At 42.5% G+C, this 18983-nt stretch overlaps 1 protein-coding gene across 4 annotated transcripts in view; it reads left to right on the top strand.

Annotated features, from left to right (window-relative positions):
- Positions 1-18983, top strand: part of SHANK2 (SH3 and multiple ankyrin repeat domains 2) — a 976209-nt gene that overhangs the window by 189519 nt on the left and 767707 nt on the right. For 3 of the 4 annotated variants that reach the window (XM_082271110.1, XM_082271111.1, XM_082271112.1), the window contains exon 1: positions 12771-12894. The exons of the other annotated variant lie outside the window; for it this stretch is intronic. The gene's annotated coding sequence lies outside the window, so the exon portion shown is untranslated. Of the gene's footprint in view, positions 1-12770; positions 12895-18983 lie in introns of those variants that run through there. 4 annotated transcript variants of the gene reach the window in all.

Genomic DNA, 18983 nt, shown 5'->3' on the forward strand with positions numbered 1-18983 from the left:
ACTTTCAATTTGTATGCAATCAGGCAGGCCATGGCACTACAGAGTTGAAGGTAAATCTAATGCAAATCTATCAACAAAAGTTGTATAGCGTGTATCCAGCTTTAGCCTTGATTTTAGGCCCCTGGGTGACTCCATCAGTTATGTGACCATTCATGCTGGTAAATCTAGCTTCCAGGTATACGATAGATAAGAACATTTATAGTTAGCACTGGTTCACTTTAATCTGCTAGCTTCATCTTCTACAGTGAGCCTGGGTTCACACTAGATGTGGTGCGAATTCACAGCAAATTTGCTGTGGATTCATCATTGAATCTAAATCGCAACCTGTCCATACGAACCAATTGTGAAGTATATGTGAAAGAGGAAGTAAACTCTACACAAAAAAATGAGAAAAAAAAAAACCTGTAGGGCAAAGGCGTAATGGGCTAGTATGGATCGCATACTAGCTCATTATGAAATACTTACCTTAGAACGAAGCCCCCGCAGTGCCACCCGCTCAGCGACATGTTCGGCCATCCTGCTTCCTGGTTCGCGTCCTCCGGCCATCTGATTGGCCGGAGGCGCGATGACATCACTCCCACGCATGTGAGCAGGAGCCGCCGTTCAAGGCACAGGGCTCTAAAGGAATGGCACGGGTGGCCGTTCCTTCAGAGCGCATGCGCCGATGACGTAATCGGCTGCATTAAAAGTAAATATCTCCTAAACGGTGCAAGTTTAGGAGATATTTACAGTACCTATAGGGAAGCCTTATTAAAGGCTTACCTAGAGGTACAACTTCCAATAGACGGTTTACAACCTCTTTAAGTTAATAACACCCTGTCATTGGTTTGCAAAACGCAGAGTGATTTGCAGAATCTGTTCTTTTTTTGTTCGTACCAGAAAAAAGGGGTCCTGCACAAGTTTTATGCGGTGCGATTTGAGCCATACAAATAAATCCATGGCTCAAATCGCATCCCAGAGACACAGCATGTAGTTCTCACCGGAATGTGCTGCGATTCCTGTGCAAATTACATGTGGCGTCTCGCACCGCAGCAGTGTGAGCCCTAGGCTCAATGAGATGTGATCATGATAAAGATTACTAGTGTTAAAAAGTTAATGCAAAGATGAGTTCTTGGCATTTGGTTGAAACCTTCACTGTTGTCTTCTAATCCCATCAAAGCCGCTCATGATTGTGTCCTACTGAAACGTGGTGTTAGAATATTGCAGTTATTGTTTAATGTAGAAATTAGCATCACAGGAGATTTCTGGGAGATCAATGCTTAGCAGGATATCTCTGAGGTTTGACTGTTTATCCTGGACCTGCTTCCACTCTGACAGGCATGCATGAGAATGGAGCATTGTTTATCAGTATGTTTGTTTCTTAATATGGATCCAGGTTAGCACAGATATACCTTGGAGGTAGTTAATAATTACAAAGGAGAATGATGGGCAGGAAGCCAGCACTAACACAGCAGTTTAAATATTGTGTACAAATAACAAGCGGGTTAATTCTTTTCAAGGGTGGAGGCAGTTTTGTCTCTATATTAGGTCTTTGGGGGATTCAGCTTGCTTGTGCATAGGACTTGTAGTTCCATCACTGCCAAAGGTCCATTGCCAAGCATTTACAACTTTAAGGCCCAATCAAATCCTCTTTTGTTTCTGTAATGCTGTATATACATTATTAATTTGGTGCTCTTTTACTTTTTCACTACTTCTCTCACACGCATTGCAGCTGCCTGGCTTTCTGTTGTCTAACACCCCCCATACTCACTACTCTAATCCACGGCCCTCTCCCTGTTGCTTAAAGCAGTGTGCATGGGAATGTGTCAGACTGCTGGAGAGCCAGGCCACTGCATTGTGTGTGAAAGCAGCTGTCCGACTCTCCTATGTACTGCCAGAAATATGAAGATATTTTAACCTTGGCTGCAGCACTTAGTAGTTAAAAAAACAGGAAGAGAGCAGTTGTAAGGCAGAGATCAGCGGTCAGTAGTTTGTAAGGCAGAGGTCAGCAGTCAGTAGTTTGTAAGGCAGAGATCAGCAGTCAGTAGTTTGTAAGGCAGAGATCAGCAGTCAGTAGTTTGTAAGGCAGAGGTCAGTCGTCAGTAGTTTGTAAGGCAGAGATCAGCAGTCAGTAGTTTGTAAGGCAGAGATCAGCAGTCAGTAGTTTGTAAGGCAGAGATCAGCGGTCAGTAGTTTGTTAGAGGAGTAGGGCAATAAATAACATCACAGCAGGATATATAAACCTTACAAGAGAACCTGAATACATTTATGGAGTGGGCAACTAGATGAAAAATTAGGTTTACATTGAAAAATGTTAATGTAATTCATTGGGGGGGGGGTTAAACATGTAAACGCAAGTTACTCACTAGGGCAGTGGTTCTCAACTCAGGTCCTCAGGACCCACTAACAGGCCAGGTTTGCAAGATAACTAAAATGCATCACAGGTGATATTTTTTTGCTGCTCAGTGATTGCAGTATTCTAGTCTGCATCTCCCCAAGGTAATACTTAAAATCTTGCCTGTTAGTGGGTCCTGAAGATAGGAATTGAGAACCACTGCACTAGGGGGAGAAGCTCTGGGGGATTTCAGGATGGTGAATAATCTGGGTGTCCTAGTGGAACACAGACTGAGCAATAGCAGGCAGTGTCAAGCTGCAGCAAGCAAAGCCGGCAAAATATTAGCATGCATTAAAAAGAGAATTTACTTCAGAGATAAAATGATAATCCTGCCACTTTATAAAACTCTGGTTCAGCCATACAGTATCTAGAGTATTCCATACAGTTCTGGTCACCAATCCTCAAAAAGGATGTTCTGGAAGTAGAGAAGTAGAGAGAGTTCAAAGAAGGGCAGCAAAATGAATAACGGGGATTTGAGGACCTCAATTACGAAGAAAGACTACAAGCGTTTAATTATTTTTCCCTGGAGAAGAGACGCCTGAGAAAACACAAATATCTCAATGGTGATCCCTGTGTAGGTAGGAAACTATTCAGTTTTAGGGAGTGTAAGAAGACACGGGGCCACACAATGAGATTGGAGGAGAAGAGGTTTAACCTTAAGCTTTTAACCTTAAGTGGGTTTTTAACTGTCAGGGTGGTAAGGATGTGGAATTCTCTTCCACAATCGGTGGTGTCAGCAAGAAGTATTGATAGTTTTAAAAGACTCTTGGACATACATCTAAGCGAATACAATATACAGGGATATGGGAAATGATTATCTACCTAAACACCCACCCACACAGGTTGAACTGGATGGACTATTGTCTTTATTCAACCTTATCAACTAAGTAACTATATATGTGTGACTCTATAGTCGCATGGGCTGCTCAGATGTGATGGTGAAGAAATCCTCCGCATAGAAACTCACTGAAAACTGAGCATGTGTAGAGTTGCCACCACGGCTGCAAAATCCCTAACAGAATTGGGAACATGATGAGATAGAGCGCAGCAGGAGCAACCAGGTTTTTCGCAGAATGCAGAAAACGAATTTCATAGAGACTGAGTGAGTATGAACAGCATGTAATACGCCGTTTATTGATAGTTTTTTATGATGTGGGTTTAGTGACATTTTAAGTCCAAAAAGCTGCATGACATCTCCAGGGCCTATTTCTGTTATTTCCAACTGACAGGAGTATTTATCTGCCGAGACACACTCCGAGGTCCTGAGAGGAGAGAGACACAGAGCTGATATGCACGCCCTTCCCCTCTTCTACCTATTCACAGAAGCCTTTGTATTTTGTGAATGTGTTCACATTATGCCAAGGCTTCTGTGATTGGACAGGAGGAGGGGAGGAACAGGCACAGAAGCTGCAGCAACTCCTCTGTTCAAGATGCAGAGCTCAGAAGGATCATGGTAGTTGTTCCAGGACTACAGCGATAACTGTCTTTCAGAAGTTACGCTACAGGCTGGGTTCACACTATTGCAAATTGGATGCGGGTTTCCCTGCATCCAATTCACATGTCAGGAGATTGTGACCGGCTCTCTATGGAGCCGGTTCACATAGCTCCGGAGCGGGTCCGGTGTGAATTGCACAGGCGTCCTGTGCATCTCTTGGTCTGTTTCAGGTCGGAATTCAGCCAAAAATTCAGATCTGAAAATGGTGAACAGGGATGCACCGGACCCCTGCTGCGAGCTGCAGTGTGAACCCAGCCTTAAGCTGTCAGATATAAATGATAGAGCTAAGCCCAGGAGATGTCCTGCACCTCGCTGGACTTAACTAATAGTGTGCCTTGCTTTTTACAAAGAAGCTAAATTCATGGAATTCAACTTTAAATCTCTCTGAGCACACCATACCATGGCATCAGAGCAGATAAGAGAACTATCAAGCAAAAGAGCAGGATAATGGCTTAGAAATGTCGACCAGGCTTGAAGCCTCAAGTTCGTATCAATGCGCTGTATACAGTGCTGGGTTTAGGGAGAAAAGAAGCACCGTCCCTGGTCCCCTGCCATATGAAAAAATGAGAAAAATATTTAAAAGAATTTAGGAAGTTCAAGCAAACTGCACATAAAGCACTTACCTCCTTAGAGAGGTAGCCTGCGATGGTGCATGACCTCTGAATATAGTTCTTAGAATACTGTATATATTAGAGCATGACAGACCCCAGTTGCTCAGGAGAGAGATCATTCAGCAAATTGACACTGATAAAGAATCATTTGAGAACCACGATGACCCATGAAAGATTAAGTGCTCTGTGCCTGCTGGATGTAGAGAACAGAATTTTAAAAAGGCCACACGTTGAGGAGTTTATTACAGATTTTTGAGCTGTCTGGTGAAGAAAAGACCTTTTGTAGATCTTTTAGTGTGATGTATACAGCCACAAGTTGGTAAAACTTACTGTGCTTATATTGCAGCTTACCAATTCATGGATGTGATGGCTGAATTAGTTTTCTTTTTGGGGCTTTCTTTAATTTTCATCTGGTGATCCAGCCATTAAGTCTGTTTTTCAACAGAAAACTCTCTTAAACATACAAGGATGAGGCAAATAATTTCCCACTGACAGGGGTGCCTACAATGATCAGCTTTTATTTATTTATGTAAAACCTTTATTTCAAAAGGGAAAAACGGTTTACTTTAACTGATTATAAAGATTTAGCTGGAGTTCAACTTCAATGTTACTGTATTTAAATCTGCTACTATTTCTAACACCCCCATCCCCCCCAGACTGACAATGCTGCTGTCCAAATCTGCCCTCTATGCTCCTTTATCCATAGTGGGGGTACTCTAATACAGGAGGTGTGTTACTGACCAGATCACCAGGTGAAAACGAATGTAGCCACCACATCTAATGATTGGTAAGCTGCAATATATTACATTTTTGGTTTTGGGTTTAACCACTTGCTGATTGCAATATGTATATATACGTTGCAGTTTGCAAGTGGTTTACCGGGATTATGGTTGAAGCCGGCAGCCATAACCCCGGTATTGTTTTGTTCTCAGCGCGCCCGATAAATGATCTGACGGTGCCGTTAGCTGGTCACAGAGGTGATCAAAGGCTAGATAGTCTTTGATCACCTCTATGGCCTTGGAAGACCGGAGTGATGTCATGATGTCACTTTCTGTCCAGGGTGGAAGTAAACAAATTTTTATTTTTTGATCTTTTGCTTTAAAGGACCTCAGATCTCTCCACAAATAATACCTGTCATCCTTATTTCTATTACAGGGGATGTTTACATTCCTTGTAATAGGAATAAAAGTTATCAAAAAAATAAAAAATTAAAGGGACAATGTAAAAATAAAATAAATAAAAAAATGTAAAGCCCCCCCCTCCATCCCTCCATGCTTGCACGCAGAAATGAGCGCATACATAGGTCACGCACTCATATGTAAACTGTGTGAAAAAAGAAATAAGAGAAATGCGCTACCTGAGGGGTGAGATGGAGTAAGTGGAGCCAATAATATGTGCCAAATGAGTATTGATAAAACTGAAAAAACTGAAAAGGAATAGAATAAGGTAGAAAAAGCTGCCAATTCTATTCGGTGCCCCCCCCCCCCCCCGTGTGATAGAATAAGAGAAACAATAAAAGAAATCGGCGCTAATTCTTAAACATATGTAAAGAATGTTCAAAACAAATAATATATGGAAAGCACCAATATAAGAAAAAGTGTTCAATAGGTGTTGAAATAGTGCACAAACAATGTGCTGGCAAAAATTGGTAGGACAGTGATAGTTCCAAAAATAACACCAGTGATAAATTGTGATTCCGGACTGAGTTACCAAAGGAAAAAAAAAATATATATATATATATCACTCCAGTGGATAAAGATAAATAAGTGTAAATATATGGCAATACGTCGAAAATGATGGTAAATACACAAAAAAATGTCCAATGACTAGTGAAGCAATGCACAAGCAATGTGCTATCAAAAAGTTTATAGTGAAAGTTCCATGAAAATAAACAAGTGATAGCTGTAATTCCAAAATATGTTGCCACTCTAATGAGCATGTTAGAAAGCTCCTTAGGTGTGATCAAGGCCTCTTGTAGGATGAGATGGATGGTGGGATGTAAATAGTGCACCTCTCTCCCCTCTGTGAGGATCACTCCAAAACGCTATGCTTCTCAGATGTGTCTCATAAATGGGGGGATTGAATAAATGCCATCATGGTGCAGTATGTCAGAATAACAAACTTTAATAAGTAGAAACACACTTACAATAAAGCAGAGATTCAAGCGCTGGCCGCAGATGCGGTATACAATGTGACTTCCGGTTATGGCCGTAAACCGGAAGTGACGTCACCCGGCTCCTCCCTACGTGTTGCGTCACTCCACACGTGACTTTTTCAAGGGATAGGAGGCTAGGGTGACTGCTGACATCTCATCCTACAAGAGGCCTTGATCACACCTAAGGAGCTTTCTAACATGCTCATTAGAGTGTGTATTAAGGTTAATGGTCACTGCACACATTTATTTGGATTCACTGGAGTGACACGATTTTTTCTGCTGGCAACATATTTTGGAATTACAGCTATCACTTGTTTATTTTCATGGAACTTTCACTATAAACTTTTTGATAGCACATTGCTTGTGCATTGCTTCACTAGTCATTGGACATTTTTTTGTGTATTTACCATTATTTTCGACGTATTGCCATATATTTACACTTATTTATCTTTATCCACTGGAGTAATATATATATATATATATATATATATATATATATATATATATATATATATATTTTTTTTTTTTTTTTTTTCCTTTGGTAACTCAGTCCGGAATCACAATTTATCACTGGTGTTATTTTTGGAACTATCACTGTCCTACCACCTTTTGCCAGCACATTGTTTGTGCACTATTTCATCACCTATTGAGCACTTTTTCTTATATTGGTGCTTTCCATATATTATTTGTTTTGAACATTCTTTACATATGTTTAAGAATTAGCGCTGATTTCTTTTGTTGTTTCTCCTATATGTAAACTGTGTATCGTCTATAGCCAGACCTCCTCTGTAACGCTAAACAGGTAACCTATAAACATTTTTAAGGAGTCACCGATGGAGATTTTTAAGTATTATAGTATGTCACTATTGCATGAGTGTGTGCAATTGTAAGGCTATTGTTAGGTATTTATTTATTTGTCATAACAGCATCTTTCACGTTTTTAGAAAAATTTTGTAGTATATATATATATATTGTGTTTTATTTTTTTTAATGTATTTATTTTTTTTAAAATTGTGTTTGAAAAACATCTGAGCAAATACCGTGTGACATAAAAAAATTGCATCGATTGCCATTTTATTCCCTAAGGTGTCTGCAAAAAAAAAAAATATATATATATGTATATATATATAATTATTATTATATAGGTTTTATATAGCGCCGGACGTTTACGCAGCGCTTTACAACTTGAGGGTAGACAGTACAAATACAATACACTTTAATACAGTAGGAATCAAAGGGCCCTGCTCGTTAGAGCTTACAATCTAAGAGGGAGGGTCAAGAGATACAAGAGGTAATGACTGTGGGGGATGGGCTGATGGAGAAAATAAAAGTACAGTTGTTAGGTGGATGCCAAATAGGTTTCTCCGAAGAGATGTGTTTTCAGGGATCGTTTGAAAGTAGACAAAGTAGGAGATAGTTGGACAGATGGGGGTAGAGCATTCCAGAGGTTGGGAGAAGCTCGGGAGAAGTCCTGGAGGTGAGCATGGGAAGTGGCTATAAGGGAGCTAGAGAGCAGGAGGTCCTGGGAGGAACAAAGAGAACGAGTTTGTCGGTATTTTGAGACCAGATTAGTGATGTAGCTGGGCGCCAAGTTATGGATGGCTTTGTAAGTTATGGTTAGTAACTTTAAAGAGAGGTGGCAGACACAGAGCAGTTTGCAAGGTGGATGAGCCTGGCAGCAGCATTCATGACTGAAGGGGGGATAGTCTTTTTAAAGGTAAGCCAATGAGAAGGGAGTTGCAGTAATAGAGACGAGAGATGACTAGGGAGTGGATTAGAAGCTTTGTGGTGTCATTGGTTAGGAAGGGACGTATCTTGGAGATGTTGCGGAGGTTGAGGTGGCAAGCTTTGGACAGCGACTGGATGTGTGGCCGAAAGGATAGTTCAGAGTCCAGGATTATACCTAGGACCTTGGCATGGGTGGACAGGTTGATAGTTGTGCCGTTGATGTTGACAGAGAAATCGGGGGAAGGGGACCGTGGGGGAGGAAATATCATGAGCATGGTTTTGGATAGGTTGAGTTTGAGGAAGTGATGTGACATCCAGGCTGATATGTCTGTTAGTAAGCTGGTGATGCGTGAGGAGACTGAAGGAGTGAGCTGAGGGTGGAGAGATAATTTGGGTGACATCAGCGTAGAGATGATATTGAAAGCCATGGGAGGCAATCAGCTGACCCAGGGAGGAGGTGTAGGTTGAGAAAAGGAGTGGTCCAAGGACAGAACCTTGGGGGACCCCGACAGAGAAAGGAAGAGAAGAGGAGGTAGTACAGTTGTAAGTAGCACTGAAGGTGCGTTGGGATAGGTAGGATGAGAACCAGTGAAGAGTACGGTCATGGAGGCCAAACTAGTGGAGTTTTTTGAGGAGGAGGGGGTGGTCTACTGTGTCAAAGGCAGCAGAGAGGTCCAGGGGGAGTAGCACAGAATAGTGTCCATTGGTGTTTGCTGTTAGTAGGTCGTTTGTGAGTTTAAGGAGAGCAGTTTCAGTGGAATGTTGAGGGCGAAATCCAGACTGAAGGGGATCAAGAAAATTGTTCTTAGTCAGATGGTCGCTCAGTTGGTTGTAGACCAATCATTCAAGGAGTTTGGAAGAGAAGGGGAGTAAGGAGATGGGGCGTAGATTGTGAAGGTTGGTGGGGTCCTGTGAGGGCTTTTTAAGGATGGGAGTGACTAGGGCGAGTTTTAGAGAATTAGGGAAGATGCCAGAAGAGAGGGAGAGGTTGAAGATGTGAGTTAGAGAGCGTAGAATAGAGTCAGAGGGTGATCGTAGCATGTGCGAGGGAGCAGGATCCAGGGGGCTTGCTTCAGGTCAAGAGATGAGGTTAGGCTGTAAAGTTTAGAAGCAATAGTAGTATTGGCATTAACAGGAATGTTGAAGTCACCAAGAATGATTGTGGGGATTTCAGAAGAGAGAAAGTAGGGTAGCCAGGCAGAAAAGTCATCAAGGAAGGTTGATGCTGGTCCAGGGGGCCGGTAGATGACAGAGATTCTTAAAGAAACGGGAGAAAATAAACAAATGCAATGCCCCTCAAAAGAGGAGAATGTCAGGGAGGCAGGTGGGTGAAGTACCTGATAGGTGCTGTATGGGGCTAGAAGGATTCCCACTCCACCTCCCTTCCCTCCACCTGGTCTAGGGGAGTGAGTCCAGAGGAGGCCGCCGTGGGAGAGGGAAGCAGGAGAAGTAGTATCGGAATTATGAAGCCAGGTTTCGGTAATGGCGAGAATGTTAACCACTTAAGCCCCGGAGGATTTGGCTACTAAACGACCAGGGGCTATTTTGCGATTCGGCACTGCGTGACTTTAACGGACAATTGCGCGGTCGTGCGACGCTGTACCTAAACTAATTTGGCGTCCTTTTTTTCCCACAAACAGAGCTTTCTTTTGGCGGTATTTGATCACCTGTGCGATTTTTTGATCACGCGCTATAAACAAAAAAAGAGCGTCAATTTTGCAAAAATAGCAATATTTTTCCCTTTTTTTTATATGAAATTCCCCCCCAAAAAAATGTAAAAATCAAAATTTTTTAACATTTTCGGCCAATTTGTTTTATGCTACCTATGTTTGGTAAAAAAAATCGCAAAAAGCGTATTTCGATTGGTTTGCGCAAAAGTTATTGTGTTTACTGACTAAGGGAAAGATTTTTGTCATTTTTGTTGTTTTTTTTTTTAACGCGTAATGGCGGCGATCTGCGTTTTTTTTTTGCGGTACTGCGACATTGCGGCGGACAGATCGGACCCTTGACTGACATTTTTGACACTTTTGGGGTTACCAGTGACATTTCTACAGTAATCAGTGCTATATATATGCACTGTTACTGTAAAAATACACTGGTAGTGAAGGGGTTAACTTTATTTGAGAGGGAGGGGCTGTGTGTGTCCCTAGGGGCGTGATTCTTACTGTGATTGGCTGTGGCTTCAGCTGTATGCAGAGTGATCAACGGATCTACTATGTAGATCCATATGATCAGCTCTCATACAGAGGGGAGAATGACAGGCAGCTTGTTTACACAAGCTGCCTGACTTTCTCCCTCTCCCCCGCCGATCGCAGAGTGGCCGGCGGACATCGGGTCCGCCGGTCACACGCGTGGGGGGGTCCGTGACCACGCGGGAGCGCGCCTCCGGCGGCGCGCGCTCGCTCCCTAGACCCTCACAAGCTAGTGACGTAGCCCTACGTCACTTTGCCTGTGAGGGGCTGACCGCCGACGTAGATCGGCGTGCGGCGGTCGGCAAGTGGTTAAAGGAATTTGTGATGAAGAGGTCGTGGAGGGAGGGGAGTTTGTTACAGACGGAGCGGGCGTTCCAGAGGGCACAGGAGAAGGGGAGGCTGGTATTAGGAAGAAGAGGAATGGAGACTAGGTTCTGTTGGTTGCAGCTGCTGGCAGAGGGTGTAGGGTGGTGGGAGCGTAGTGAAAAGCCAAATGGAGGCCCTGGATTTGGGGATATGTCACCAGAGGCAAGGAGAAGGAGAATATATAATGTTTGGGGGTTATAAGTAATTTTCTAGCAAACAGAAAAAAAAAATGATTTAAACTTCAAACAAAAAGTGCCAGAAAATGTTTGTTCTTCAAGTCCACTTCCCCCAAATGGACATACCTGTATGTCCTTGGTTTTCAGTGGTATCCTGGTATCATTATTTTCCGCCTGCGATTCTGAGTAAGGCAGAAGTGATCCAAGTGGCTAATTAGCCACTCGATCACTTCCGCGGGTGGCAGAAGGGGGTCCCGGGCTCTACTGTACAATCGTAGTGCCTGGGAGCAATTCGTCTTAACTAAAAATCTTCTTGGAGTTTTGCTAGCATAGATTTATAGTACATGTATACATGTGTTTACTTCAGATTCATAGCTCATGTAATCTTTCTATGTATGTAAACTTGTCAGTTACAATAACCTGCAGTAAATGGACTTTGATTTAAATTGTATATATGAGGGCCGAACCATGCCTAAAGTACACCGGGCCCCCCCAAGGTCTAAATCGTGCCCTGATTGTATAACGCTTTGTGAAATATAAGTGTATTCTCTGACACTGCTCTATGTACACTACAAATTCCATAATCCATTTGGGGAGTAAGCGACAAAGGGGATTATGTTCCTTTTGTACAGTGGGACTATGGAGAATGAACGTAGGAACCCTCTACAAGGAAGTCAGATCACAGCGACAAAAAAAATGTAATGAGTTTAGAGATTTGGAAGAGGTTGAGAGCAATATAGTGAGATTTTTAGTTTAGAGTTAAGAATACATACTTAAAGCGGTAGTATACGCCGCTTTTTAACTTTTACCTACAGGTAGACCTATAAAAGGATTACCTGTAGGTAAAATTAATATCTCCTAAACCTGCACGGTTTAGGAGATATTTGCCCTGCATGCAGCCACTGACGCCAGCGGCGCATGCGCTCTGAAGGTCCAGCGGACCTTCAGAGCTCCTTGCCGGAAAGTGAACTCCCGCATGCATGCCCGGGAGTGACGTCATCGGGGCTCCGGCCACTCACATCGCCGGAGCCGCCAAACCCAGAAGAGAGGCCGAAGGAACATGACAGCTCCTTTAGCGGTGTCCGGGCGACTGCGTGGGGGCTTCTTTCTAAGGTAAGTATTTCATAATGTGCTAGTATGCGATGCATACTAGCACATTATTCCATTGTCTTGCAGGGTTTTTTTTTTGTACTCGGGGGATACTACCGCTTTAATAGATTTTTTTTTTTTTAAAAAACAGAGTTCAGTGTCACTTTAAAGCCTAATGTGTTTTTTAAATAACTTTGCTGTGAAGCTCCACCTGCTGGCTAAAAAGCAGAAAGCAAAATATTAATTTGCAATATTGTATATTTACCTGACTTAAAAAGAAGAATGTCATTTTTTTTTAACTCTCTGGCTATATTAAATAAAGAAGCGAAGTACAAAACTACTATACATACTTTTATATAACAGCATATCCCTTGTAGTTAAAAAGCAAATACATTTTATTTGAATATTTACCGAGCCAGGAATGCTCCTGTAATGAGAACGATATAAATATCTTTTTATTGCAGTAATGAAGCTCCTTTGTTGTGATTGTAGCAGAGGGAAGGTAAAAGGGCGGAGAAACAAAAGTTTAGACAGTCTTCATGTCACCTGACAGCACCCGGACTGGGAAATGGGAGAGGCTTTTGTTTTTTGGCAGATAACAAAGTTGGTTTAGTGGATTATTTTATGTTCTCCTATCTCAGCAAGGAGTTATGAAAGCTGTGAAAATTATCCTTTCCTAATGCAGGTCAACCACCCCCCGGTGTAAATGTGAGTACAATTATCTATGGATAGACAACTGTATCCTTATGCAAGATCACATCTATTGCATGCTTCAATCAACCTTAAGGCATGCAAGTCGAAGGAACTTCTGCTTCAGGATTTGTAAATACACATCTAATCTTTGTTCTGTGTAGGTTATGTAAAACAGAAAAAAATGCCTAAAGAAAATGCAGTTCATTTTTAGAGCAGTTTAGTCAGGTTTAATTTGTTTTTATTTTTTTCCTTTTAAGAGTATTCTTTTCTTATTTTCTTCTTTTTTTTATGTTTTCACTTTTTATGGGTAACCTACCCCCTGGTCACTACAAAAGCTTAATTAAGAAAAAAAAAAAAGAAGATTAAACTGGTTAGAATTTGTAAACTCTCATTTACTATTATATTAACATTTGCCTAAAAGGAAAAAGATACAATTTGACTGTGCCGCAGTTAGGGATCATTGACCTGTGTGTCAGCCCTTGCTGCCTCTCTGAAAAGCGATCTTGACATGCATTTGACAGGTGGTAAGGAGGCGATATGTTGCTTCCTTGCTGTCTGATTTAACCCTGTAAATGCTGCACCACAACGCCGACATTGCATGGCAGGGAAGTTGCGGTGTGGCCCGGCCCCATAGACTTGCGTGAGTGGTGTTTGGTGGCGGTGATGCCTGCTGAATGTAAAATGCTGTTTAATTACGTGGCACATGTACAGCCCTAAATGGCTACATGCCCTTTTTTGAGCGGGCAGTTTGGGGAGGGGTGGGGGGGGGGAGTATACCCGTGGCTCTACCGTCTGGTTTCAATGCCCCCTAGCCACACGTGTAAATGAGCCCTTAAACACAAAAAAAAAATAGAAACAAAAGTGTTAAGTTGAACTCCAGTTAGCTTAAAAAACTGACATATGGGTGCTCTCTACCTACTCTGTGTGTGTGTGTATATATATATACTTGAGTCACATGACTTGACTTAAGTAAGACAAGTTAACTGTTAGAGTTTGCAAACTTGAGACTGGGGCCGATGTTCACCTCCCAGCAGGACAATGACCCTAAACATACACTCAGAGCTACAATGGAATGGTTTAGATCAACGCATATTCATGTGTTAGAATGGCCCAGTCAAAGTCCAGACCTAAATCCAATTGAGAATCTGTAGCAAAACTTGAAAATTGCTGTTCACAGAAGCTCTCCATCCAATCTGACAGAGCTTGAGCTGTTTTGCAAAGAGGAATGGGCAAAAATGTCCCTCTCTAGATGTGCAAAGCTGGTAGAGACCTACCCAAAAATATTTGCAGCTGTAATTGCAGGGAGAGGTGGTTCTACAAAGTATTGATTTAGGGGGACTGAATACAAATGAAGGTCACATTTTTCACATATTTATTTGTAAAAAATGTTGAAAACCATTTATCATTTTCCTTCCACTTCACAATTATGTGCCACTTTGTGTTGGTCTATCACATAAAATCCCAATAAAATACATTTACGTTTTTGGTTGTAAAATTGTGGAAAATTTCAAGGGGTATGAATACTTTCTCAGAAGACACCACTACTCCAGTGATCTTCACTTGCTTCCGAGTCCCGCGCCAACCAGCTGCTCTCATTCATTGTGAACACAGGAGCTCACCCGCTCAGAATGAGAGTCAGTTAGAGAATGCATTGCATTTTCTGAATGAATGCAAAGGGTTCTCTGAATGGATGAGGAGAAGGGCAAGACAGCACCACACCACCTCTCCATCTCCAATCAGAGAATGATTTGCATTCATTCAGAGAATGCAAAGCATTCTCTAAATGGCGCTCATGCTGAGTAGCCAATCTCCTGTACTTACAATACATCAAGCCAGCCACTCAGCAAGGGACCCAAAAGCAAGTGGAGCATAGTTGTTTTCCTGTGTGATGGTCTGCTTAGGCCTTTTGCACAATATGGCCAAAAAACTCTGTGCTTTTAGGCATATGAGCATTATGCAGACCATTGTTTTCAATGTGGCTGTACACACAGGTGCGTAAACGTGCTGTGTAGAGATGAGGGGGAAAAAAAAGAAATACAGACATCTGAGTTGCCATTCAGAATTGTACCCACATATGCATACGTATGCATGTAAAATTTTCATTTGAAGAGGTAAAATTCCATTCTAATAGCTAGAATTTATTTTATTTGTGTACTGGCAAATAGGGTGCCCAAGAAAATCCAGCAAGTGCAAGAACTGTCTCCTACAGTTGATTCAGCTGCGGGATTGGGGCACCACCAGTGTAGAGCTTGCTCAGAAATAGCAGCAGGCAGGTGTGAGTCCATCTGCATGCACAGTGAGGAGAAGACTTTTGGAGGATGGCCTGGTGTGAAGAAGGGCAGCAAAGAAGCCATAGATAGATAAGCAGGTAAAGCTACCCATCACAGTTCAAAGAACCATTGTCTCTTTTGCAATAGTTTTCTAGCATCACTCACCCAGCACATAACATTGCACATATTTTGCATCATTTTGTTTGTTTAGGATATGCACTGTGAGTAATATCATTAATAGTGTTGAGCGAACACGGACTGTATTATTCGTGTTCGTACCGAATAATTGGATTTTTTGTACCCGAACACGGACACGGACACTTTACTGTATGTTCGGGTAAAAATCCGTGTTCGGTCGTTTTATTTCCGGGTTTTGCATGCTTTGGCGCTCTTTTCATGGCGGGCTTTCAACAGCCAATCAACAATCGTTTAACTGGTGTGCCTTAAGCCATCCCAGCCATGCCTGCAAATGTCTCAGTAGCTGTGATTGGCCGTCTGAAGCATGTGACCAAGTCTTTATAAGTTCGAGGCAGCCGCAGCGGCGTCATTATGCTGCTTAGATTCAGGGACAGAGCACACATCAACGTGCTGGCTGCTGATTAGGGAAAGATAGGCAGGAAAAAACCATTTGTGTCCGGATAGAATTGAGGGACAGGTCGGAGTGTTTAGGCAGGGCGAGTTGTAGGCATTTTAGGGATAGAGTCTGCTGAATTATAGGGTCAGTGTCTTCTACAAACTACAATCGATATTGCTGTGTGGGGGGTGGGGTCTGCACTCAATCCTGATCTACGATCTCTTCTCAATCCTGTTAGGGACAGAGTCTGCTGAATTTTAGGGAAACTGTGTTCTACAAACTACAATCGATATTGCTGTGTGGTGTGGGATTGGAGATAGGCAGGTGTCAGTGATCCACATCCATTTTTCTGTGTGTGAGCTGCAGTGAACACAATCTTTTTGGGCTGCAGTGAACACAATCTTTTTGGGCTGCAGTGAACACAATCTTTTTGGGCTGCAGTGAACACAATCTTTTTGGGCTGCAGTGAACACAATCTTTTTGGGCTGCAGTGAACACAATCTTTTTGGGGTGCAGTGAACAAAATCTTTTTGGGGTGCAGTGAACACAATCCTTTTTGGTGTGCAGTGAACACAATCTTTGTGGGGTGCAGTGAACAAAATCCTTTGTGGGGTGCAGTGAACACAATCTTTTTGGGGTGCAGTGAACAAAATCCTTTTTGGGGTGCAGTGAACAACATCCTTTTTGGGGTGCAGTGAACACAATCTTTTTGGGGTGCAGTGAACAAAATCCTTTGTGGGGTGCAGTGAACACAATCTTTTTGAGGTGCAGTGAACACAATCTTTTTGGGGTGAAGTGAACAACATCCTTTTTGGGGTGCAGTGAACAAAATCCTTTTTGGGGTGCAGTGAACAAAATCATTTTTGGGGTGCAGTGAACACAATCTTTTTGGGGTGCAGTGAACACAATCTTTGTGGGGTGCAGTGAACACAATCTTTTTGGGGTGGAGTGAACAACATCCTTTTTGGGGTGCAGTGAACAACATCCTTTTTGGGGTGCAGTGAACACAATCTTTTTGGGGTGCAGTGAACACAATCTTTGTGGGGTACAGTGAACAGAATCTTTGTGGGGTGCAGTGAACACAATCTTTGGGGGGTACAGTGAACACAATCTTTGTGAGGTGCAGTGAACACAATCTTTGTGGGGTGCAGTGAACACAATCATTGTGGGGTGCAGTGAACTCAATCTTTGTGGGGTACAGTGAACACAATCTCATACTTCTGAAGGTTTGAGGGTGCTGCCTGTTCCATACTCCCCCTACTCCTCATCTAGCCTTTTAGGGGTACAAACAATAGTAATTGGGGCCTAGTGTGGTTGTGTACGTGTGATATACATACACTTTTTTGGGATCATATTTTCTATTCCGCTATTTAATCAAAAACCTTTGGGGATCAGTTAAATTGGGGGATAGTCTGTGTTGGTACGTGTGAGAGAGATCCACCTTTCCAAGTTGTTGGGGTTCATCTCATACTTCTGAAGGTTTGAGGGTGCTGCCTGTTCCATACTCCCCCTACTCCTAGCCTTTTAGGGGTACAAACAATAGTAATTGGGGCCTAGTGTGGTTGTGTACGTGTGATATACATACACTTTTTTGGGATCATATTTTCTATTCCGCTATTTAATCAAAAACCTTTGGGGATCAGTTAAATTGGGGGATAGTCTGTGTTGGTACGTGTGAGAGAGATCCACCTTTCCAAGTTGTTGGGGTTCATCTCATACTTCTGAAGGTTTGAGGGTGCTGCCTGTTCCATACTCCCCCTACTCCTAGCCTTTTAGGGGTACAAACAATAGTAATTGGGGCCTAGTGTGGTTGTGTACGTGTGATATACATACACTTTTTTGGGATCATATTTTCTATTCCGCTATTTAATCAAAAACCTTTGGGGATCAGTTAAATTGGGGGATAGTCTGTGTTGGTACGTGTGAGAGAGATCCACCTTTCCAAGTTGTTGGGGTTCATCTCATACTTCTGAAGGTTTGAGGGTGCTGCCTGTTCCATACTCCCCCTACTCCTAGCCTTTTAGGGGTACAAACAATAGTAATTGGGGCCTAGTGTGGTTGTGTACGTGTGATATACATACACTTTTTTGGGATCATATTTTCTATTCCGCTATTTAATCAAAAACCTTTGGGGATCAGTTAAATTGGGGGATAGTCTGTGTTGGTACGTGTGAGAGAGATCCACCTTTCCAAGTTGTTGGGGTTCATCTCATACTTCTGAAGGTTTGAGGGTGCTGCCTGTTCCATACTCCCCCTACTCCTAGCCTTTTAGGGGTACAAACAATAGTAATTGGGGCCTAGTGTGGTTGTGTACGTGTGATATACATACACTTTTTTGGGATCATATTTTCTATTCCGCTATTTAATCAAAAACCTTTGGGGATCAGTTAAATTGGGGGATAGTCTGTGTTGGTACGTGTGAGAGAGATCCACCTTTCCAAGTTGTTGGGGTTCATCTCATACTTCTGAAGGTTTGAGGGTGCTGCCTGTTCCATACCCCCCCTACTCCTCATCTAGCCTTTTAGGGGTACAAACAATAGTAATTGGGGCCTAGTGTGGTTGTGTACGTGTGATATACATACACTTTTTTTGGATCATATTTTCTATTCCGCTATTTAATCAAAAACCTTTGGGGATCAGTTAAATTGGGGGATAGTCTGTGTCGGTACGTGTGAGAGAGATCCACCTTTCCAAGTTGTTGGGGTTCATCTCATACTTCTGAAGGTTTGAGGGTGCTGCCTGTTCCATACTCCCCCTACTCCTCATCTAGCCTTTTAGGGGTACAAACAATAGTAATTGGGGCCTAGTGTGGTTGTGTACATGCGAGATACATACACTTTTTTTGATCATATTTCCTATTCCGCTATTCAATAAAAACCTTTGAGGATCAATTGAATTGCGGGATAGTCTGTGTCGGTACGTGTGAGAGAGATCCACCTTTCCAAGTTGTTGGGGTTCATCTCATACTTCTGAAGGTTTGAGGGTGCTGCCTGTTCCATACTCCCCCTACTCCTCATCTAGCCTTTTAGGGGTACAAACAATAGTAATTGGGGCCTAGTGTGGTTGTGTACGTGTGATATACATACACTTTTTTTGGATCATATTTTCTATTCCGCTATTTAATCAAAAACCTTTGGGGATCAGTTAAATTGGGGGATAGTCTGTGTTGGTACGTGTGAGAGAGATCCACCTTTCCAAGTTGTTGGGGTTCATCTCATACTTCTGAAGGTTTGAGGGTGCTGCCTGTTCCATACCCCCCC

The sequence above is a fragment of the Pelophylax lessonae genome (genome assembly GCF_965119305.1).
Source record: "Pelophylax lessonae genome assembly, chromosome: 10".
Taxonomy (NCBI): Eukaryota; Metazoa; Chordata; class Amphibia; order Anura; family Ranidae; genus Pelophylax; species Pelophylax lessonae.